We start from the raw sequence: 23871 nt of genomic DNA, 5'->3' as shown, positions 1-23871 counted from the left end.
TTGCTGTTAAAACATTTCGTTTCAATTTGAGACATGACTCGGGAGTGTGAAAAGGACGCTCATTAAAAAAAAAAGGTGTATTTCATAGTTTGCTCCCGGGTTTTTGCTGTTGATCCTGAGCTGCAGCTTGCAAAGAAATGAAACTTGGAATATTTGCATTTTTATTGTCAGTACGGGGTGTCACAGTGTGCCCTGTCTTCTGTGATTTATGCAACAGCAGATCCCTCAAGGTTTTGCTTCAAAAGAATCAGTCACCCGCCAGGAGTGTATGGAACAGGCTAACAGAGGCAGGCAGCTGGTGGTGACGACACAGTACACAGAGGAGGAATGTGTGTCTGACAGCACAGATTTTGATTCTTGTGATGGCTGTGTCGGTGAGTTTTCTGTCCTGTGTCACACTTAGCAGCAAGTTTACACTTCCAATCCCCATTGCGTGTAGAGTTAGACTGTTGTGGTCAGGATGTGGAGATGCCGGCGTTGGACTGGGCTGGACACAGTAAGAAGCTTTACAACAGCTGCAGCACGATGGGACAACCTCACCTTTACAGCCTCAACTGGGATCTTGGGTTCATGTCACACTACTTGTAACCCCCACCATACTGCCTGGGTTTGCAAAATCCTACTAACTGTCCTGGCTTGAGACAATTCACACCTCTTTAACTTGTGATTGTCCCTCTCTCCACGCACACTGTACCTGTAAAGACTTAATTACCTGTAAAGAATCGCATTCCAACCATTCTTCACATTCTAATCTGTAATTATCTTGCAATTGTGTCTTTGCCTATATATGCTGTGTTTGTGAACTAACCTCCACTCACCTGATGAAGGAGCAGCGCTCCGAAAGCCCGTGATTCCAAATAAACCTGTTGGACTTTAACCTGGTGTTGCGAGACTTCTTACTGTTGTGGTCAGAGTAGTTATCGATGGCGCCATCAGCTGTTAGCCTCAGTACCTTTGGGTTAACTGCATGCAGATTTCCTGTTCCTTATCAGAGGAAGGATGTCCTTGCTATAGAGGGAGAGCAGCGAAGGTTTACCAGGCTGAATCCTGGGATGGCAGGTCTGTCACATGAGGAGAGACTAAGTCGGTTAGGATTATATTCACTGGAGTTTAGAAGAGTGAGATGGGATCTTATAAAATTCTAACAGCATTAGACAAGGTAGGTTCAGAAAGAATGTTCCCGATGGTGGGGGTCTCCAGACTGTGGTTCATAGTTTGAGGATAAGGGGTAAATGTTTTCGGACTGAGGTGAGGAGAAATTTCCTCACCCAGACAGTGCTGAGTCTGTGGAATTCACTATCACAGAGAGTAGTTGAGGCTAAAACATTGTGTAATTTCAAGAAGGAATTTGATATAGCTCTTGGGGCTAAAGGGATCAAGGGATGTGGGGAGAAGGGGGGGAATCAGGGTATTGAATTTGATGATCAGCCATGATCAAAATAGTGGAACATGCTCAAAGGGCCGAATGGCCTACTCCTGCTTCTAGTTTCTGTGTTCCTGATCACCATCCTAGTGATCTCTCATGTAAAAGGGCCAATGTGCACCTTGGGGAAGCAGCAGGATCCAACTGCTGTTTCCGTGCCCCAGCTCCACCCAACGATCTGCTGTCAAATACTGGTGCTATGTAGGAACATGCCCTGCGCACAATGAGATCATGGCTAATCTGTGACTTAACTTCAGGTACCAGTGGTTACCGTACTCCCGGTGGAACCTGTTCCCAGCATCTGTTAGCCCTTCGGATGGCAAAGGAGCAACATTTCAGAGAGAGAAAGGAAAGATTTGCCGTTTGCAAATTGGCTGCAGCATTTCCCACATTACAAAAGTAAATGATTTAATTGGCTGTAAAGAACCTTGGGACTTGGTGAGGTCGTGGAAGGCGTAAAGTAAGTGCAGGGTCTTTCTGTTTTAGTTAAGAGCTGTCTGCACCTTAACCCATACGCACCCATCCCGTGCTATTAAATTGGGGATTTCAAAGCCATGTTGATTATGGATCGGAGGAAGTAAGAAAGGCTGACTGAGATTAAGGAGCTGCAAATTGCTGGGAAAGAATGATTTAGGAGTCTTATTTTCAAAACAATGAGGAAGGAAGAGGATGGAGCAACAAAGATACCATTAAAATGAAAATGAGAAAAGGTTGTGTTAGACACTGCTGAGATTAGAAAATTCCCAAATGTGGAATCCTACCTCAGCTCACAGCACAGAGTGAGGGCGTGTAGGGTCAAAACAATTGGAAAATTTCACAGCTATGTGAAGCATAAATTGAAAGTTAAATCGTCGTTGAGGTCACAATATCTAGGTTACAAGAAGATTAATATTGCACGCTCAGCATTGATTGCTGTTATTGCAGATCTGTTAATTTATTTGAATGAAATCCCTGGTGATGGTTAGTTTCTCCCCCCCCCCCCACCCGCCCTCTCCACCGCAGTTATAAATAGTTTCTATCTCTCCATCTGACTCTCAATTATTGGATGAAAAAAGGGCTGGTTTTTATTTAATTAAAGCATTAGGTGAAGGGCCACAGCCCATTGTGGAGAAACCATCAAAGAATGAGGAGGAAAGTCGGAGAGTGAATTGAAGCTTAACTGCCTCTGATACTGAGGGTGATGTTTTCTCGGCTGAAAGTGGAGCTGTAATGAGGAACAATTATCATTACATTTTCTTGCATGTGAAATGGAGTGGATAAAATGTGCACTCCAAAACGACTGATGGTATGAGTTATTGCTACAGGAACTGCTCTAGAATCGTAGAATAGTACAACGCAGAAAGAAGCCATTCAGCCCATTGAGTCTGTGCTGGTTTTTTTGTAGAGCAATCCCATTGGCCCTCGGCTCTTTCTCCCCTATGCCTGCAGTTGTTGCTCCTTCAAATATTTGTCCAGTTCCTTTGTGAAGACTGTTGAATTTGTATCCAACCCCATATCCATCCTTGCAACTGAGGAGTCACACAATCATAGAAACTAGAAGCAGGAGTAAGCCATTCGGCCCTTTGAGCCTGCTATGCCATTCATTATGATTGTGGCTGATCATCAAATTCAATATCTTCTCTTCTCCCCGCCCCCCCCCCCCCCAAAAACATCTCACAAATACGATCTTTCCAGCAAAGGGATGGCTATTTAAAATACAATTTAGCTTCCTGGAACAATAAGTCCAGTGACCAAGTCAAGACTCTCATTTTGAGAAAAATCAGTTGTCTTGAATCCTTTCCACCTCGGCCTTCCCTCAACCAGTTCTTCCTGGCTTTGATTCCAAGGAGCCAGTCCCCAACTGGTACTTTGATAAGTGACCATCTTTCATCTGTCAGTTTAAGCAGCAAGCACTGACGGCTATTCAGCTGCTGAAGGCATCAGAACTGAGTGCCAACCTGTTTTGGCCTAATGTTGATGGGCATGTTCTTTCTAATAGAGGTCACTCTGTGATGATCTGAAGGTGTTGACTTTCTCCCTACCTTGCCTCACTCAATATGAATTGCCCATGGTCTGAACGCATGTACGATGTCACATGAAATTGACTGATCGATAAATTAACAAATGGAAGATTGTATTCTCCCATCCTTACAGAAAAAAATAAAATAACATTAACATGCCCTGTTTGTTAGACGATTTGAGACTGTTCAGTGAGTTTATAATAGTGACATATTGGTGTAGAAATAACAAGAGACAGGGAGAACACAAAAAGAGAGAAAGATGGGAAACAACAATATATCCGGAAAAGGAAAGAGGATAAAATATATAAAGGAACTGAGACCAAGCGTATGGGAAAACCATGCAACTCCAGTCAGGGCAGGAGATAAGCATGGCTGCTGTTGAGTGTGACAAGTATCTTTGAGAGGCTACTGGTCAGATGATAAAAATTCAGACTGGGAGCTCCCGGTTCAGTGAGGCAATATTATTGGTTCCACAAGCCAGAGGCATATGTCACATGACTCCCGCCTCTCCACAAACCCTTTAACAAAAGATATGCATCCCTCGTCAAATGCCTCAACCATTAAGAATTGAAAGGAAGGTCACAGGGCTCTTTTGTCTTAGCAGAAGAGCACATGTGGTTGCCCAGTCTTGGTTATGTAATGCAGATGGCCTTTGTATAGCTCTCTTTGAATTAGGCCAGTGCAGCCCACAGGGGAGTGTTAGTGGCTCTTCAGGGATAACGATGCGCATGTTTCTTGACTCTGCCAGTAGCTTCTTTTGATAGGGTTACAGATAGACATCGATTCAGCCAGTTATCCAGATTGAATTTTTTAGTGATAGCAATGACCATGTTGCTATATTCTATTAAAATAAATATCCAGGGAGAGGTTTTAGTCCCTCATCGTATGCAGCTGGCTGTATCAAATTAGTTCTACTTTCCCTTCACAACCACATGTGCCTGAACTGGATAAGTTACTGATCATGTAGGATTAATCAAGACAGGGCGTCTAACATTACATTAATCATTCCCATTTGTTCACCCTTTTATACTGATTCTCATTTCGACCTCCCTTCCCTGACTTTATCTCTGGTGTCTCAGATTATCTCAATTCAAATGTTAATGAAATCTTAACAATGGTCTCAATTGCTAGGATCACCCACCCATGCCTTGGTTCATCCGATACTGAAATCCTCATCCACCTTTTGTTACCTCGAGAATTGACCTTTCCGATCCACTCCTGCCCAAATTTCCTTCTTGCACCCACCATAAACTTGAGCTCATCCAAAACTCTGCCACCTGTATCCTGGTTCTCACCAATTTCATTTCAGTCCAAAGGTGTGCAGGTTAGGTGGATTGGCCATGCTAAATTGCCCTTTAATGTCCTACAATGTGTAGGTTCGCTGGATTAGCCATGGTAAATACACAGGGTTACGGTGTTGGGACGGGGAGGCAGCTGGGTGGGCACGAGTAAGATGTTGAGTCGGTGCAGACTTGATGGGCTGAATGGCCTCCTGCACTGTAGGGATTCTATGATCCATCACCTCTGTGCTTACTAACCAACACCGACTGCTGGTCTGGTAACTCCTTCACTTTTAATTCTCATCCATGTTTCCAAATCCCACCATGATCTCATTGCTCTCTATCTCTGTAACTTCCTCCAGCCCTACAACCCTGCTAGATTTCCGCACACTGGCTGCCTGTACATGTTCGATTTTAACCCTTTCACCTTAAGTTGGCTGTCTGAATCCTAAGTTCTGGAGGTGCCTTTCTAAACTTCCCCTCGCTACCTCATGTTACTTGTTTAAGATGGTACTTAAAATCTTCTTGATCAAGATTTTGGTCACCTCTCCAAATAACTTTTTATGTGGCTTTGTTCAAATTTTCTCTGATGCAGCTGTGAAATGCCTCAGATTATTTTACTGTGTTGAAGGTGCTATATTAATGCACATTTTAATTGTAACCTGTAATCACAACCCTCAATATAATGACTATAGCTGGGATCGTCCTCGCAACCCGCTGCGTCTTTCGGGGTGGCAGAGACAGCCCACCATAGGCGGGCTGTGGGATCTTCTGGTTCCATCATTGTCATCAGAATTTCCTGTTTAATGCCCCCCCCCCCTCCATTGCCGTGAAGTCCATGGCCAGGGTGCACTGTCGGCGGGACCGGAAGATCCCGTCGGCCTGAACAGCCAGAAAGTTATGGCCCAAAGCATTTTATCAACTAAACTCAGGAAGGAAAATTGGAAACTTCCAAACGAAAAACTCGGAGGGGAATGTATCGCTTGGAATGATGAGAACTGGTACTGTCTGCCTTGTTGCTCCCTCTTGGATAAAAGTGGCAATTGTGGTTTAGATACTGAAGCAGATGCCGAGAAGCTGATAAGTTTATAAGATATAGGAGCAGAATTAGGCCATTCGGCCCATTGAGTCCACTCCGCCATTCGATCATGGCTGATATGTTCCTCATCCCCATTTCCCTGCCTTCTCCCCATAACCTTTCGACCCATTACCAATTAAAAATCTGTCTAACTCCACAAATTTACTCACTGTCCCAGCATCCACCGTACTTTGGGGTAGCAAATTCCACAAATTCACGACCCTTTGGAAGAAGTAGTTTCTCCTCAACTCTGTTTTAAATTTGTTACCTCTTATCCTAAGACTATGACCTCTTGTCCTGGAATGCCCCACAAGAGGAAGCATCTGCTCCACATCTACTTTATCCATACCTTTTATCATCTTGAATACCTCAATTTGATCTCCCCTCATTGTTCTCAATTCCAGAGAGTATCGGCCGAAACTGTTCAATCTCTCTTCATACAACAAACCCCTCATCTCTGGAATCAATCTAGTGAACCTCCTCTGAACTGCCTCCAATGCCACTACATCTTTCCTCAAATAAGGGGACCAAAACTGTGCACAATACTCCAGGTGCAGCCTCACCAATGCCTTGTACATTTGCAACTATACCTTTATATTCTATTCCTTTAGCTATAAATGCCAACATTCCATTCGCTTTCTTTATTATTTGCTGTACCTGCAAGATACCTGTGATATCCTAGAGTATAAATCCAACCAGCAGTGACACCAAGAACTAACTCAATGTAGGATATTCCACAGAGTTGATCTAGCTGTTTACCATAATTAAAGGGAGTTTGCAGACAGGTTCAATGTGCAGGAAGCAAAGCAAAACTCTCTGAAACTGCTGTGTACCTGCTTGCCTTAGTTAGGAACACTTCTGGCCCTGAGTTCGAAGTTTGTACACACGAGCTCCACTGTAGACTTGAGCAAGTAATCTAATCTGACCATTCAGGGCTGTAGGAATACAGTAACTGCTGGATGAAAAAAGGCCAAGGTTCATTTTGTTCACCTCCTGCTAGTTGCATGATACGATGATAATGCAGTTGTTGAGGAATCATAGCAATCAATCACCATTGATTGGCCCACAACAGACCTAAACACGATACATCCACCAGTAGTGGAGAACTTTAGGAGCCATGCTTCCAAAGTTATCTGTTCTTCCCAAGCATGTTCTTCTTGCTTTATGTTAAATTACAAATTAGTCACATATTCAAATATGTTATTTTCTGAAAGAATTCTATTTAATTTGCATTTGAATGAATCGATACTAACTGCTTCCGCCATCTCCCCATGGAGCCTGTTCCATGGATTTACCATTTACTAACTGAAATAATGTTTCCTCAGATCAGTTTTCAATTTACCTTTCTTCAAGTTCAGTCTGCATTCTCCACTTCCACTGCTGTGGACAAGGTGAAGCAGCTGGTCATGGTTTATGAAAGTCCTGCGAACAACAACTGTGCCACCTATCAACATTCCCTTTGCCAGTGAGGGCATGCCCAATTTACATAATTGCTTCTCATTATCCAATCCTCCAGCCTCTCAATCACCCTGGTTGTTCTATTTGTCTCCTTGCAGTAGCTGCAAAATCCTTTCTGTATGGCAACCAGAACTTTACATAGTATTCCAAGGGCAGGGTCGCGAATGTAGCCCAGTCCATCACGCAAGCCAGCCTCCCATCCATTGACTCTGTCCACACTTCCCACTGCCTCGGCAAAGCAGCCAGCATAATTTAAGGACCCCACGCACCCCGGACATTCTCTCTTCCATCTTCTTCTGTCAGGAAAAAGATACAAAAATCTGAGGTCAGGTACCAACCGATCAAGAACAGCTTCTTCCCTGTTGCCATCAGACTTTCGAATGGACCTACCTTGCATTAAGTTGATCGTTCTCTACACCCTAGCTATGACTGTAACACTACATTCTGCACTCTCTCATTTCCTTCTTTATGAACGGTATGCTTTGTCTGTATAGTATGCAAGAAACAATACTTTTCATTGTATATTAATACATGTGACAACAAGAAATCAAATTAAAAAAACAATTTCCAAAATGGCAAGATTACCTCACTATTTTAGCTGCGTTGACCTTTTAATGCATCCCCGTTGTCTGATACACTTTACTACCTGCCACCAAGCATTGTTGTGACAGCTTCAGGTTATTGTCAGGACTCTCGGATCTCTTTGTAACCATGAACATTATTTTCTTTTTATTTAAGTAATGCTGAAAGATTCCTGCTTTGCCAGAGATGCTGTTTATCAGTTGAGATGTTTAAAGTTTATTTATTGGTGTCACAAGTAGGCTTACATTCACGCTGCAATGAAGTTACTGTGAAAATCCCCTAGTCGCCACACTCTGGCGCCTGTTCGGGTACACTGAGGGAAAATTTAGCATGGCCAATGCACCCTAACCAGCACGTCTTTCAGACTGTGGGAGGAAACCGGAGCACCCGGAGGAAACCCACGCAGACACGGGGAGAAGCTGCAGATTCCACACAGACAGTGACCCAAGCCGGAAATTGAACCTAGGTCCCTGGCACTGTGATAACCACTGTGTCACCATTTGTTAAACCAAAGTCTGAATTATCACCTTGGATGAATGATGCTATGGCAATGTTTGCAGAGTAGGGAGTTGCCTCGGTGTCTTGGGCTACCAAAACAAATGATTTAATTTGATCCCTGTGGGATCTTGCTTTGCAAACATTGGCAGCTTTGTTTGCCGACAGAGCAACTTCAGAAGTAATCCATCTGTGTAAAGCACATGAGACATGACATGAGGCACGACACAGATGCAAGATCGTTCTTTAAAGGTGACCTTTGTGGGCAAATCCAATTGCATTTAATCAACGTGGTTCTTTTTTTGCTAATTTCTTTCCAGCGTGCCTGAAGGTGCTGACCCATGATGGCGAATGGCTTCACTGTTTCTTGCTGGTACTTTATCCGAGGGGCCACTGCCATGTGTCAGCCCCGACAGTGAGTTAATCACCAAGAGCTATCTTAATGAAGCTTGATCGTGCTCTCAGCCAAAGTACACAGACCCTCTCTTTCTATCGTTGTCACAAGATAGCAATCGACAGAGTTCTGACTATTGTTTTTATCTTTGCAGCCCAAGATTAGTTATAACCTTAGCTATGATCAGCGCAGCCAGCACATACCATGTAAGGACCTTGGACTCACTGCCCCAACGAGAGGGAGATGAGTAGGCAAACGCCCCAGGTGGTGGGTAACCATGTGTAATCGCTGTCTCCCTTTGGTATTTGCCTATTGCAGGCATATCCAAGTTTAAACACCACTGGTTTATTACATAATTGAACTTCTGGGTTTGTTCCACAGTTTGAACTCCCCACGTTTATTCATCCATCACTCAGATGAACATATAACGGAGCCCCAACATGCTGTATCATTGTTCAGTTCGAAAGGTTAATTCTCTGAGATGGGGACCTCAATGCGGATTAATGCGTGGGACTGTATGCCTATATATTAAAGAAAGTATTTGATAGCAGCACTTTTTACAGCTCAGAGGTCTCAATATACTCATACTAGAGCTGTTCACTAATAATGTTTGACAATGTCAGCATTTAATTGGTTTCCCAGTGGGTTGCTGTTCATTTGATTATGATGAAATGATCATGGGTTAAAATATATCACGTTCAGTCTTTTTAAACAGTATTAAATTATATGTCAGGGCGAAGGCTTTGCGTTCCTCATGAGAGAAGTGGAACCTATTTTAATTCATGCAGAAGCAGTTAGTTTTGGCATTGTAAAACTGAATAACTTTGCACTAAAATCATGAGAATTGGCAATTCAGCCCCTCGCGCCTGCTCCGCCATTTAATACGCGCTAGTCTTACCTTCAACTCCGCTTTCCTGCTGTTCATCATAGCCCTTCAAACTCTTACTAATCAAAAATCTGTTCATCTCTTCCTTAAATCTACTTCCGGCATCCACCGCACTCTGGGGTAGTGAATTCCACAGATTCACAACCCTTTGAGAGAAGTCATTTCTTCTCATCTTTGTCTTAAATCTGCCACCCCTTATCCTAAAACTATGACCTCTTGTTCTGGATTGCCCTCCAAGAGGAAACATCCTCTCCACGTCTACTTTGTCGATCCCCCTTATCATTTTGTACAACTCGATTAGATCACCTCTCATTCTACTAAACTCCAGGGAGTATCGGCCCAAACTGCTTAATCTCTCTTCGTATGTCAAGCCTCTCGTCTCTGGAATCAATCGAGTGAACTTCATTTGAACTGCCTCCATTGAAATTTCATCCCTCCTCAAGTAAGGACCAAAACTTTTACACAATATTCTAAGTGCGGTTTCACTAATGCTTTGTACAGTAGTAGCAACACTTCACTACTTTTATACTCTATTTCTTTAGCAGTAAATGCCAAGATTCCATTCTTACCTGCTGTACCTGCATATTAATTTTCCACGATTCATGCACAATAACACCCAGATCCCTCTGCACTGAAGCACTGTCAAGTTTCTCTCCAGTTAGATAATTTGCCTTTTTATTTTTGGAGAACCTCACACTTATCCCTGTTAAACTCCATCTGCCTAATATTGCCCCATTCACTTGACCTATCCATGTCCATTTGTAAATTTCTTATTTCATTATCGCAGCTTACTATCCCACTTATTTTAGTGTCATCTGCAAATTGGGCTCTGGCACCTACTATCCCTACATCCAGGTCATGAATATAGATTGTAAACAGTTGGGGCCTGAGGACCAAACCCTGTGGCACCCCACTAGTTACATCTTGCCAACCCAGGAAAGACCTCTTTATCCCGACTCCCTGCTTTCTGTTGGTTAGCCAGCCCTCTATCCAAGCTAATAAATACTCCTAATCCCATGTGAATTAGCCTTGGGTATTAACCTTTTGTATGGCACTTTATCAGTTGTATTCAGCAAGTCCAGATATACGACATCTACAGGATCTCCATTATCCACCTTGCTTGTTCCATCTTTGAAAAAGGCAAGCAAGTTAGTCAATAGGGGCAGCACAGTGGTTAGCACTGCTGCCTCACAGTGTCAGCGACCCGGGTTCGGTTCCGGCCTTCGGTCACTGTCTGCCTGGAGTCCGCACGTCCCCCCCATGTCTGTGTGGGTTTCTTCCGGGTGCTCCGGTTTCCTCCCACGGTCCAGGGTTGGGTGGATTGGCTATGCTAGGTTGACCCTGGTGTTGGGGGGGATTGGCGGGATGAATGTGTGGGGTTGCGGGAGTGGGGCCTGGGTGGGATTGCTGTCAGTGCAGACTCGATGGGCTGAATGGCCTCCTTCTGTACTGCAGGGATTCAATGAAAATAATGACAGGTGTAAGTAATGAGAGCTGGACTCAGGCTGTCTAAAAATGTACAGGGAAAACCTCAGAAATGTACTTATTCCTATTATCATTTGAGGTACTTTGGTGAAGGCACAATGTCAATAAGTGAAGGATGTTTGGAAAGACAAGGAGAGTGGGAGGAAAGCTGAGGTAATTCTGGAAATAAAGAGTTGCATTTATAAAGCTCCTTATTATGATTTTCAGAAACCTCCGAGTGTGTCCCATTGCAATCAAGTGTCTGCAGTGACTGTCATTGTGTCAGCAAGACCACACACAGCACGATACCTCTAAACAGTCAGATGAAGAGTTCACCTGCTTTTGGTGGTTTTGGTTTGGAGAGGAATGTTTGCCAGGATACCGAAAGAACTCTGCGTTCTCCTTTAAATAATGACATGAGATCTTTGCCGGCTGTCTGAATGCGTGGAACAGAAATTTATGGATTATAAACCCGTATCCTTGTGTTCAGCTTGAACACTGATCCAAGGATAAGAGCACCATCAACTGAGCCAAGGTGATAATTTATTCCCATCTCCATTTCAGCTTCTTTTTTTAATGGTATTGATTATTTTCCCCCGCGCGCCTCCAAATATTCCCCGTCTACCACTTTTAAAAATAGACACAACTCCATCTGTTAAAGTGGCATTGTTGTATGTCTCAATATTGCTCATCAGAAACGTCACTCTTAATACATCCCTGAGCTGACAGTTTAACAACAATACTGGCCACTGTCGAACAGTGCCTATTCTGGAAAGACTTGCATTAGGACGCAAATGGGTTTGACCCTTCTTGACTCCGCTGCCTGTCAGCTGTTTAGACCCGTTTATTACCCTCATTACACCAAATGAATTCAAAACAATTATCTGTCTCCCAGTTTTTTTTCCTTTTGAAGAGAAAACCTATTCCTCATTACTTCCAGCAGCAAATCCTGTTAAACAACAAATTAATTCTTATTGCCCTTATTTATAAGGTCTTCATCTGTTTAGACCTGCCTTTTGAAGGCCATTATACTCATCATTCATGAGACTTCAATACTGCCAGCCTTGATTAGAAAAATTGATCATTTCTTATTAAGGGCAATCGTTGATCAATTGTCAATAATTTAAAGGGGCAGGGTGCCTTGATTGGTGCTGGTACAACTTTAAACATTGTGACCCTTTCACCAGCCACCAGTGTCGACCGAATTAAATTCAAATTATTTCATGATGCTTTTATCAGAGCCGATGTCATGTCTCAATCCCTTCTGATTCCTGTTTCTGAGATGGAATTTTACCGGCACGCCCGCCTCAGTTCCGGGGGCAGGCTTGGCTCGGAGAACGGCAATCTCCGTTGGCCTTGGGCGGGATCGTACGAGCTTCGGACGGACGTGCCGGTGAAATTCCGCCCAGTTTGTGGGATAGTACTCACTTTTGCAATTGTCAACCAAGCTGATGAGAAACTTTCCGCTACCTCGGAAAAGCAGCCATTATAATCAAGGACTCCACGCACCCTGGACATGCTCTCTTCCACCACCTTCCGTGGGAAAAAGATACAAAAGTCTGAGGTCACGTACTAACCAACTCAAGAACAGCTTCTTCCCTGCTGCAATCAGACTTTTGAATGGACTTACCTTGCATTAAGTTGATCTTTCTCTACACTCTAGCTATGACTGTAACACATTCTGCACCCTCTCTTTTCCTTCTCCCCTCTGTACTCTGTGTTTTGTCTGTATAGCAAGCAAGAAACAATACCTTTCACTGTATCCCAATACATGTAACAATAATAAATCATGTTGTGGAGATGCCGGCGTTGGACTGGGTTGGGCACAGTAAGAAGTTTCACAACACTAGGTTAAAGTCCAACAGGTTTATTTGGAATCATGAGCTTTCAGAGCGCTGCTCCTTCATCAGGTGATAAATCAAATCAAGAAAGAGTCACGCACTCGTGCATTGGGGAATCAATTCTTTAATTATTTTGGAATTGAAATTATTGTGCAAACATTCGATTTAAATTAGAATGTACTATTGGGATGAACAAGAAGGCATCAAAAATCCTCAGAGCTTCTTTTGAATTTTTCCAATTCATCAAAGTGTGCAAAATATTCAAATTCTTGATCGCCATGAGACCTTCATGTTGCTGGAACTCGAGAGATGAGTGTAATAATGCACGGAACCAGGAAAAACTAATTGACCCAACTAGTCCGATTCTTCCACTAGAATGGAGTCACTCATTAGATCACATGAGGGTGGTTCCAGAGAAAGCCTCTTCCCCAGGCTCCTATACTGAATGTTAGGTGGTGGGACCTTGCTGGGCCAAAATTGGTGGCCACATTTCTCTACGTTACAGCAGTGACGATATTTTATAAGTAATTTATTGGTTGTGCATTCCGAGGACTTGAAACAAGCAATGTAAATACAAGTCTTTTTCTTTCCTGAAGATAATAGAGTAAACACTTTAGAATCCCAATAATGTGGCTGGTTGCATTTCATCGATGACATTTCCACTGTCAACAGAAGTGCAAGTGGAGGGCTTGGTGGAAACTTGACCACTTTTGCCCTTACTTGTCTCCATCCTGCTCAGTTCCCTCTGGCCTGTCTGACATTCAGAACTTGACCAGTGATTAAGATTCAATCATTATTCTGCCATTTTCTGTTGTCAGCTTGGGGTCAATGCTCATGCGTCTGTGCAGTCTCAACAAGTCTGCATGATGTGACCCACTTTAGCAGCAACAAGGGTGCAAACTGGTATTCAGAGGTTACAATCAGTGTGAATATCTGTCCGGGAGTTCAATTTACAGTCAGTAATGACTGCAGCTGATAGTATAATGCTTTGATAATCAGTGTGTGTATCCATAATTTGAACTTTACACCAACAGAGATATGACAGAATATTTCTTTTGCGTTCGCTGGGCAGTTACTTGAATTGAGGAGAGGTCTATAGGATCAGGATAGGAGATTAAAGTCTCAGAATGTTACAACAGATGGATTTTATGGATGATGGACTTAGACCAACAACATCACTAAGCTCCAGGAGACTGATTGAGTTAAGATGCTGCGAATTGGAATGTACTGATTTGGGGAAATACAAAGTGCATTGGAGTGCTGAGGGAATAGATGCATTTTGGTGGAAATTGGATTGTCATTGAACGTGAAAAATAAAAATGTGTGTGGTTGTCAACACTTTGGGAAGGGGATTGGTTTTGTGAAGGATGAAGCTGTGAGTATTGTGGTGACAGAGATTGAGCATCATTCCGAGGTGTATTGAAGACTATGGAGACAGACTGATGTGACAATGGTCCGAGAGAGTCGCCACCATCACGCTGCCCACTCCGTGTGTCTGCTTTGCAGCAATTTGTGACAAATAGTGGAATGGATTTTTCAAAGGGTCGGGCTCTGAGGGGGCAAACCAAGTTAGATCAATTATTTTCACTTGAGGTGTTCTATTCGGCTGCCGACTGGAAGTTCCAATCAGCAACGTGGGCAGTCCAAATCGTCATGAATCAGGATCGTGGTCAGGCAGTTGTGGCTTTTTGAAATCTAAAAATAACCTTACCTTTGCTTGTCCTTGCTGTCCACATGTTCACTATGGTAGCTCTCACCTTGGCAAGTGGGGCGACCGATCTCTGAGTACTGGAGAGCCTTCCAATGGCTCTCCGACAATGGGCGCCGCCCGCCCGCTGACCAGCTTGGAGAATGAGCTGACCCCTGGCTTTTAGTTTGCTGAAAGTTTGAAAATTCCAAAGGGTTTGTCCAAGGCACGCAGTGCAGGGATGGGACACAGAACCGGCTCCCATTCCCGGTTCCATCCCCAATTGAAAAGGCCTGAGCTCACTGACTGACATTGGCTCCCAGATCAGCAACACCCCAGTTTTAAAATTCTCATCCTTATTTTCAATCCCTCCATAGCTTAGCTCCCCCCACCCCCTGTACACCCTCCAAGATCTCTCCCTTGTTCAATTTTGGCCTCTTGCGCATCTCCAGCAGTGGAGGCCCTAAGTTTTGGAATTCCCTCTGTAAACCTCCCAACTCTCTGCCTCTCTATCCTCCAATCCTCTGTATGAGGATTGGAGGATAGCGAATGTGGTCCCGTTGTTTAAGAAGGGTAGCAGGGATAACCCAGGAAATTATAGGCCGGTGAGCTTGACGTCCGTGGTAGGGAAGTTGTTGGAGAGGATTCTTAGAGACAGGATGTATGTGCATTTAGAACGGAACAATCTCATTAGTGACAGACAGCATGGTTTTGTAAGAGGGAGGTTGTGCCTTACAAATTTGGTGGAGTTTTTTGAGGAAGTGACAAAAACGGTTGATGAAGGAAGGGCCGTGGATGTCGTCTATATGGATTTCAGTGAGGCATTTGACAAAGTCCCACATGGCAGGTTGGTTAAGAAGGTTAAGGCTCATGGGATACAAGGAGAAGTGGCTAGATGGGTGGAGAACTGGCTTGGCCATAGGAGACAGAGGGTAGTGGTCGAAGGGTCTTTTTCCGGCTGGAGGTCTGTGACCAGTGGTGTTCCGCAGGGCTCTGTACTAGGACCTCTGCTATTTGTGATATATATAAATGATTTGGAAGAAGGTGTAACTGGTGTAATCAGCAAGTTTGCGGATGACACGAAGACGGCTGGACTTGCGGATAGCGAAGAGCATTGTCGGGCAATACAGCAGGATATAGATAGGCTGGAAAATTGGGCGGAGAGGTGGCAGATGGAGTTTAATCCGGATAAATGCAAAGTGATGCATTTTGGAAGAAATAATGTAGGGAGGAGTTATACAATAAATGGCAGAGTCATCAGGAGTATAGAAACACAGAGGGACCTAGGTGTGCAAGTCCACAAATCCTTGAAGGTGGCAACACAGGTGGAGAAGGTGGTGAAGAAGGCATATGGTATGCTTGCCTTTATAGGACGGGGTATAGAGTATAAAAGCTGGAGTCTGATGATGCAGCTGTATAGAACGCTGGTTAGGCCACATTTGGAGTACTGCGTCCAGTTCTGGTCGCCGCACTACCAGAAGGACGTGGAGGCGTTAGAGAGAGAGTGCAGAGAAGGTTTACCAGGATGTTGCCTGGTATGGAGGGTCATAGCTATGAGGAGAGATTGGGTAAACTGGGGTCGTTCTCCCTGGAAAGACGGAGAATGAGGGGAGATCTAATAGAGGTGTACAAGATTATGAAGGGTATAGATAGGGTGAACAGTGAGAAACTTTTTCCCAGGTCGGAGGTGACGATCACGAGGGGTCACGGGCTCAAGGTGAGAGGGGCGAAGTATAACACAGATATCAGAGGGACGTTTTTTACACAGAGGGTGGTGGGGGCCTGGAATGCGCTGCCAAGTAGGGTGGTGGAGGCAGGCACCCTGACATTGTTTAAGACTTACCTGGATAGTCACATGAGCAGCCTGGGAATGGAGGGATACAAACGATTGGTCTAGTTGGACCAAGGAGCGGCACAGGCTTGGAGGGCCGAAGGGCCTGTTTCCTGTGCTATACTGTTCTTTGTTCTTTCCTCCTTTAAGGTACCTGATAAGATCTACCTCTTTCGCCAAATGTTTGTCCTAATACCTTCTCTCATGGCTGTGTCAAACTTTGTTTGGTAATTTCTCCCAGGAAACACTTTGGTTTTTACTACATTATACGTGCTATATAATTGCAAATGTTCATCAGATAATATTTTGTCACCTCCAGAAGGAGCTATTGATGAGCCTCCAATCTTACATGACAGCGATAGGGTTATGTTTGGCATTGGTAGAAAGCAGCGAGTCATCCATCTTCTACAATGTGATTTCCAGGTTGTTGATCTATTTCACAGCTTAATGTGTCCCTTCTATTTACTAACTCAGTAATTTGTGCAAGTCAATTCACCAGAGGAAACATGCCTTTTAAAAAGGACTATGTTGTAGTGGGTATATCTGGATATCTGCTCAACTGCAGTCTTTTCTTTCTGAATTAAAGCGTAACAATGGGAGTTTCTATTTTGTTCTCAAGTCTCCCTGAGATTCTCAATCTCAAATCCCTCTGAAAGAGGTTTAATTTGTGCAGTTATAGTGTGGGCTGCCTGCTTTGAGATGTGATCTGATTTATGCATTTTGGAGACAAGGCGATACATTGGGTTAACATATTAACCTTTAACTGCTGGGATGCGAGTTGAATCCAGCCCTTGTACCATTCAGCTAAAGGTTTCCACCACCTGTTGGAGGCAAAAGGTTGTTCTAGAATAATTTGGGGGCAGGTTCTATTTTTTAAAGCTATGCAGATCTAGAGTGCAAAACAGCTTGCAATTTATTAAATGAGCTATCACTGAGGGGGTCAAGGAATGAGCTCTGTAGTGGATTGAGCAGTGTCACACTGGTGCAATAGGGGGAGTTCTTGTGAGGCACAGTGTTGGGGAAGGGTAGAAGATGCTCTGCAAGATTTCCTCTCCCCTGAGCGCCTAATACTCAACTGGGGCCCCAGTAGAAACACAATTCCACTCCGGGCAGAGTATTTGCCTCACAGCCATGAGTACAAATGACTTTTGTTTTTACAAACTAGAACATGTTTCGATACGTTGACACATTGAATGGTAAAAATTATGCACAAAATGATGGCTGGAAGGAGTGATATCAGTGGGAAAACTCATATACCGCCTTTGCTAGCCCAAAAAAGCTGTATAATTTGTAGGTTTCGTATTGCAGGTTTGATAGCCCGTGAAAACGTGGATTGTTCGGTACCTGTCAGATTTTAGTTATGCATCTAACCCATGATTGTACCCTTCAGCTATGAAAATATGCAGAGAAAGTGATGCAGGAGATGGTGGGAATTAACCATTAGTTACTTTCTATCAGTAGTGGGAGGAAACAAAAGTAATTCTGGTTCTGTGATGCTGCAGAAATAACTTGCTCTGAAATAAGAGTATTTAGCAATGCATGAAAATGCTGCGGTTCCTGCCTCTGCTTTCACTCTCTCTCTCTCTCTCTCATACACACTCACTCACACTCACACATTCACTCACACTCATGCTCTCTCAGAATAGCTGCTGTGATGCCATATTTGTAGTCTTGAATATTCTATTGATGAATGAGGCAACAGTGAGATAGTGACAGTGAGTAATGTCACAGTGCTATCTAACAGGACAAAGGCAGATCCCTCCTGAAATCCCATCCTCAGCTGGTGCGCTAGAAGACGGCATTCTCAGTAGCCTCTCCATTCCTTTCCCCTCAACCAGAGTGGTGGAATATAGATTAACAAAAAAAAAATCTCAACTTCAGGTGGAGAAAAGGGAGTTATTCGGGAACGGCAAGCAGAAAGCAGAGCTCCGAGATTGCTGCTCTTTTTATTTCCTCTATAATTGGTAAAAAGACATTGTGCTGAAGGCAGTGCGTCATTCAGGTCTCCTGTGACAGATTTTAATTTTTCTCGTCCTTCATGGTGATTGGAAGAGCAGCCCTCCAATTTTGTGTTTGTAATTGAATTCTATTATGCTCCAGCATTGTACAGTGACTGACTCTGATTGGAATCAACCATTGCAGTCACTGCAGCTTAAATAGGCAACCGGTCCCCGAGCTGCCTCCAGAGGAATGGTGCAATGTGTTGGGGCCAGACTCGTTTATATGTTTGACTTAACTCTGCTGTGTTTCAATATTGTTTGCGAAGCCTAGGCATTTCAAAACTGTGGAAGAGCCAAAAAAAAAAATCTCATGACAGAACTTCTTAATAAGTCCAGCCATTCAGTTTTTTTCGAGATACTTCATCGTCAATAATTTAGTGACTGTCTCCTAAGTTTAGGTTTAAAGTTTATTTATTAGTCACAAGTAGGCTTGCATTCACACTGCAATGAAGTCACTGTGAAAATCCCCTAGTCGCCACATCCGGCGCCTGTTCGGGTACACTGAGGGAGAATTTAGCATGGCCAAGTCACCTAACCTGCACATCTTTGGACAGTTGGGGGAAACTAGAGCACCCGGAGGAAACCCACGCAGACACAGGGAGAAAGTGCAACCCCACACAGATAGTGACCAAAGTCGGGAATCAAACTCAGATTCCTGGCACTGTGAGGCAGCAGTGCTACCCACTGTGTCACCATGCAGCCCTGTTTTGCGAGAGGGAAGAGCCATTCATTATTCAGGCCACGGCTATGTCAGTGTGGGATTAGTGTTTCCTCCTCCCTCTGATGAGGTTGATTTGTTTTGCTGGATACTGTTCTGCAATACCCTAGTATCTCATCCAAGGGCCCACGCTTCATATGAGAGCTGAGACGGTGGGTGCCAACATTGTGGGGACTACCACGTCCTACATCACTAAGCTATTGTGGAAACTAGTGATCCATGCTGACAAAAAAATTTGCATCCCTGTGTCGTGTTTACCAGACATTTTGAAGGGTTCCCCTTCGAGGTTGCACTGCTGCCAAAGAGTGCTGCTGCATGCAGCCTTGTTGTGGGAAGATGCAAGTTTGCTCCTGTCTTTTCCACCACATCCTGATTTTCTGAATCACGGGTTCAGGGTGCAGAATTTTGACTGGGAGAAGGGAATATTGTGGATCTGCCCTTGTACATCTCTTGCTGCTTTGCCTAGACACATCAAAGTCTATAAACTTGTCATTTTCCCAACTTCACACTTTGGATAATGATTGACGACACTGAGTGAGAAGGGTGGAATAGAAGAAGATATTTAAATCGCATTTTGAGAAATGATTTAATTTTACTTTTATACTCTTTTGAATAATTTTCTTTTTATGTATTCGTTCCAAGCTTTGAAAACTGCAGGTGCTTACCACATTTAAAATGGTGGTCAGCACAGTTGACCCATTTACGTATTTTTTTAATTGGTTTGTGTGCAAGTGCTTATTATAGATTCAACAATTCACTCCCCTGTAGATTTCAGTTTGTACATAAGAGGAACTAATCATGAATCCAACTCCCATCAATTCAGTAAGCAACCTTTGTTTTTTCCAATTGCCTGACCCAATCACTTCCAGTCCCCAGACTTCATCTTCTTCAATCGTCAACCCCAACCTCCTGCAGTCACCGGCCTCAATCTGCTACCTGGCAGGGGTGAAAGCAGGATCAGGCTTGGAGCGAGGTTACGCCATTGCACTGAGCAGTGCGCTGACTCCTGCGACCGTGATTTGCCTAAGCTAGGGTAGAGTAAAGGGTCAGGGTAGCCAATGAGGTTAAACCAAGGCTTTACCTGATGCAATCTTTCAAACCCATCTCGGCCTTTTGTCCAAGATGAAGTGTTAGATCGAGCCCGGGTTGGGGTGCAGTGCCTCATCCTATCAGCTTTGGATCTTGTTTGATTGAGCCCAAGATGGGATGCAATGTCTCACCTTGTCAGCTTGGATCTGATTTGTATCTCGTGGGGACCATGATTGGACTTGATTTGAATTGGCTTTTTTGATTAGAATTAAAGGACTGAAGAAAAAATCTGCTCCAGTTACCAGCTTCTCCAATCTTTGGCCACCTCCCAACACCAATTTCAACCTTGTCCAATTGTGAGCCCTGATCTTCCTCAATTACCAACCATAACCTTTTTCCAAAACCAACTGCAACCTTTCCTAATCAACAAATCTCTTACAGACTGGCCATTCAGGAGTGTGAGGGATGATTGCTGTGATCCCAGACTGTGGGTCATCACTCTCTGCTGATATGTTGCTCGAGTGGACTAGAACTGAGTTGAATTATTTACTGGGTGTGAAACTTTAAAGCGAAGGAGTGAACTTGCTTACTTTTGAAGTCAAAATTGTTGAGACCATCCCCCAAAATGACACAATTTGTCAGCTAGATTAATGGATAGATAGAGGCAAATTTGTCAGAATTTGGACAGTTGCTATAAGTAACCAGCAAGCTGATGAGTGGCCACCAGGCTGAGGTTTGTGTCTGAAACGAGCTCCATCTGGGGCTGCAGCTTCTACTCGGCAATGTGTTTGACCCAGTTACCGAAACAATCCCTTCCGCTCGGCAACGTGTGCAGATGTGCTTCAGTGGAATGTGGGCAAAAAGCTTGTCCCACTGTTCCGCGGTGGGGAATGGGACCGCCGTTTCAATTTTAAGAAGGTGATATTTCCTCAGGAATGGAGTTGCGAGAATCAGTGCCTCTCTGCCTGTCACATCCCCGTCAGGAACGGAGCATTCAGTGAAATTGGTAAAGTTCATCCTGATAAAAAAAAAATTTGCGCTGACAAAATTGGCAGTGACTGATTATAACCGGGGCTCTTCAATCACATTTAACAGGTCAGGGGGCCCTGATAGCTTCTGTCACTCAATTAGGAAGAGGAAGGCAACTGCACCATTTAACTCATTTACATGTGTACCTCTAATCTGAGGTGACACTGACGTCCTTTTGATGGGATCACACATTACACACAACACGGCTCTCTGAGACATCTCAATCTGGAAGGAACCGGGGATAGACTTGTCAACCGATTTGGTATGGGTTTTCAAGATTTAACCAATCTCTCAGATTCAAGTGTTTTAAGATCTGTCTCGTTGTTTCAATCATATGAGCCTTTCTCTTAACATGGAAATAAAATTGGAATCACACAGTGGGAATGCCACTACGGAAAACAAGAAAATGCAGCTTGGTTTTTCAGATGGAGACTCTTTGGCAGTCAGTGAGCTTGGATCATGTGGTGATCATACCCCCTCTGAGTCAGAATGTTGGGGGAGGTTTTTTTCCTCCAGTCAAGTGGTTGATATGTCGCATTCCTTAAAGATTCCAAGAGAAAGTCAGTTAAAAGTAACTGTGGCCTGTTTCATGTATGTTGCTAATGTCAGACATTGCTTAAAGTTAGTAAATCCATCTTATTGATCATTTGAAGTGGGTCACTTTCTTAATCGCTTCTAGAATAAAATCTGGGAAGTTTATGTTGGCGTGTTGGACTCAAATCCACCGGTTCCCGGTGCTCAGAAATAAATAGTAGAACATGTCCAATCAGCCTGCACCTTATTGGCAGAAAGTCAGTTACAGAGATTTTACACAGGATAGGTCTGTTACCATCTGGAAGGATATATTAGTGGGGTGAGATGGGCCAAATAGATCATAGAATGCTACAGTGCAAAAGGAGGCCATTCGGCCCATCGTGTCTGCACCGACCACGATCCCACCCAGGCCCCATCCCCATAACCCCATACATTTACCTTGGCTAATCCCCCTGACACGAAGGGGCAATTTTAGCACGGCCAATCCACCCAACCCGCACATCTTTGGACTGTGGGAGGAAACCGGAGCACCCGGAGGAAACCCACACGGACACGGGGAGAACATGCAAACTCCACACAGACAGTGACCCAAGCCAGGAATTGAACCCAGGTGCCTGATGCTGTGAGGCAGCAGTGCTAGCCACCGTGCCGCCCTGGTTCTGTCTGACGAAGGGTTATCCAGACTCAAAACATCAGCTCTATTCTCTCTCCACAGATGCTGTCAGACCTGCTGAGTTTCTCCAGCATTTTCTGTTTCTGTTATTGTGACCTGGTTCTGTACTGAGAGTTAAAAATCAGTGCATACAATAATTATAGCGACTGTGTTACTGTAATTTTGTCTTTTTTTTAAAAAAGTGGGCAAAGGACTTCTATCTAAATGCATTCGACCGCCCCTCCTCTTTGAAAGCCCTCAGACATGTTAATGCTGTTTGCGGAGGCCAGTTAACGGGGAGAATATTTACAGTTGTACTGAGGTGAAAATTGCTGAAAGGTGTCAGAGATCAGGTTGTGAAAATACATTGGAAAGAGCTATCCAAGGCCACTTGCGATATTCAGTGTGATGATCCCATGGGGGGATGCTGAGGAGAGGCTGTAGCGTGAGGAGACCTGAAAAAAGGTAATAACAATTGCTTTCGGTTCCCTTTCAGTAAATAATTTTATTTTTCTTTATTATTAAAAAATAATTGGATTTAAATTTATAAGTGTTTTGGCATTGTAGCTGGAACTCCTTATGCTGCTTTTATTACTTGCTAAGAAAAGAATTGTGCAGCTTTGGAAATGCATCTCGAGTTTGATTATCTATTGAGAGAACAACATTTCCCAAATAGTGGTCTCCATACCAACCTGAAACCCCCCCCCAATCATCCCAGTGATCCTCTTCCTCTTTAACAGAATTAATGCCAATTGAATTGAATCACAAGACCAGTTTTGTGCTTTATCTCCCACTGGGAGCTTGAAGTAAAGTTTATTAGTCACAAGTAAGGCCTACTTTGCAATGAAGTTGCTGTGAAATTCCCCTCGTCGCCACAGTCCGGTGCCTGTTCAGGTCAATGCACCTAACCAGTGTGATGAGTGTGATGCTGCTCACAAACGTACTACTTTGGAACCCTCAAATGTCCATTAAACAGAAGAGACATTCATCTCGTACATAATGAGCCACAGTCCTGGAGCAAAAGGAATTGCGGGAGACTAGCTGGCTCACTAGGTCAGGCTACAGTCCTGACAGGATTACCAATTGGCAGCACTCCAGAGAGATATAGATGGTTTAACAAAACTGAGAATTAAGAACGAGATTTTTTAAAATATCCCCTTGGGATGCTGTCCATCACTTGCCTTGTTGTGACTTGTGTAAGGCGTTATACCTCTGGCTTTTGTTTTCCTTCTCTTTTTCTCCAATTTGCCCTTGCTCTTCAGTTTTCCCTCATGTGACTTTTCCCTCATCTCTCTGCCTGCCTCCCTCTGTTTCTCTATACTATCTTTTCCCTGCGTAAGCTCTCTCTCCAATGGTATGTCATTTCCGTGTCCCTGAAGACTACCTACATCGTGGTCGCTGCAGAGCTGATTTTTTTCCTATCATTGGCATCCTGCTCTTTGCAATTCGCCTGTTGCCCATCACTGAACTGAATAATAAACTGGGAGTCA

At 43.9% G+C, this 23871-nt stretch overlaps 1 protein-coding gene across 1 annotated transcript in view; it reads left to right on the top strand.

Moving 5' to 3' along the window:
- The window catches only part of LOC144509869 (calmodulin-binding transcription activator 1-like), a 1175789-nt gene that overhangs the window by 313346 nt on the left and 838572 nt on the right, over positions 1 to 23871 (top strand). The gene's annotated exons all lie outside the window — the stretch shown is intronic.

The sequence above is a fragment of the Mustelus asterias genome, chromosome 22 (assembly GCF_964213995.1).
Source record: "Mustelus asterias chromosome 22, sMusAst1.hap1.1, whole genome shotgun sequence".
Taxonomy (NCBI): domain Eukaryota; kingdom Metazoa; phylum Chordata; class Chondrichthyes; order Carcharhiniformes; family Triakidae; genus Mustelus; species Mustelus asterias.
This window is presented reverse-complemented; position numbering and strand designations above follow the sequence as displayed.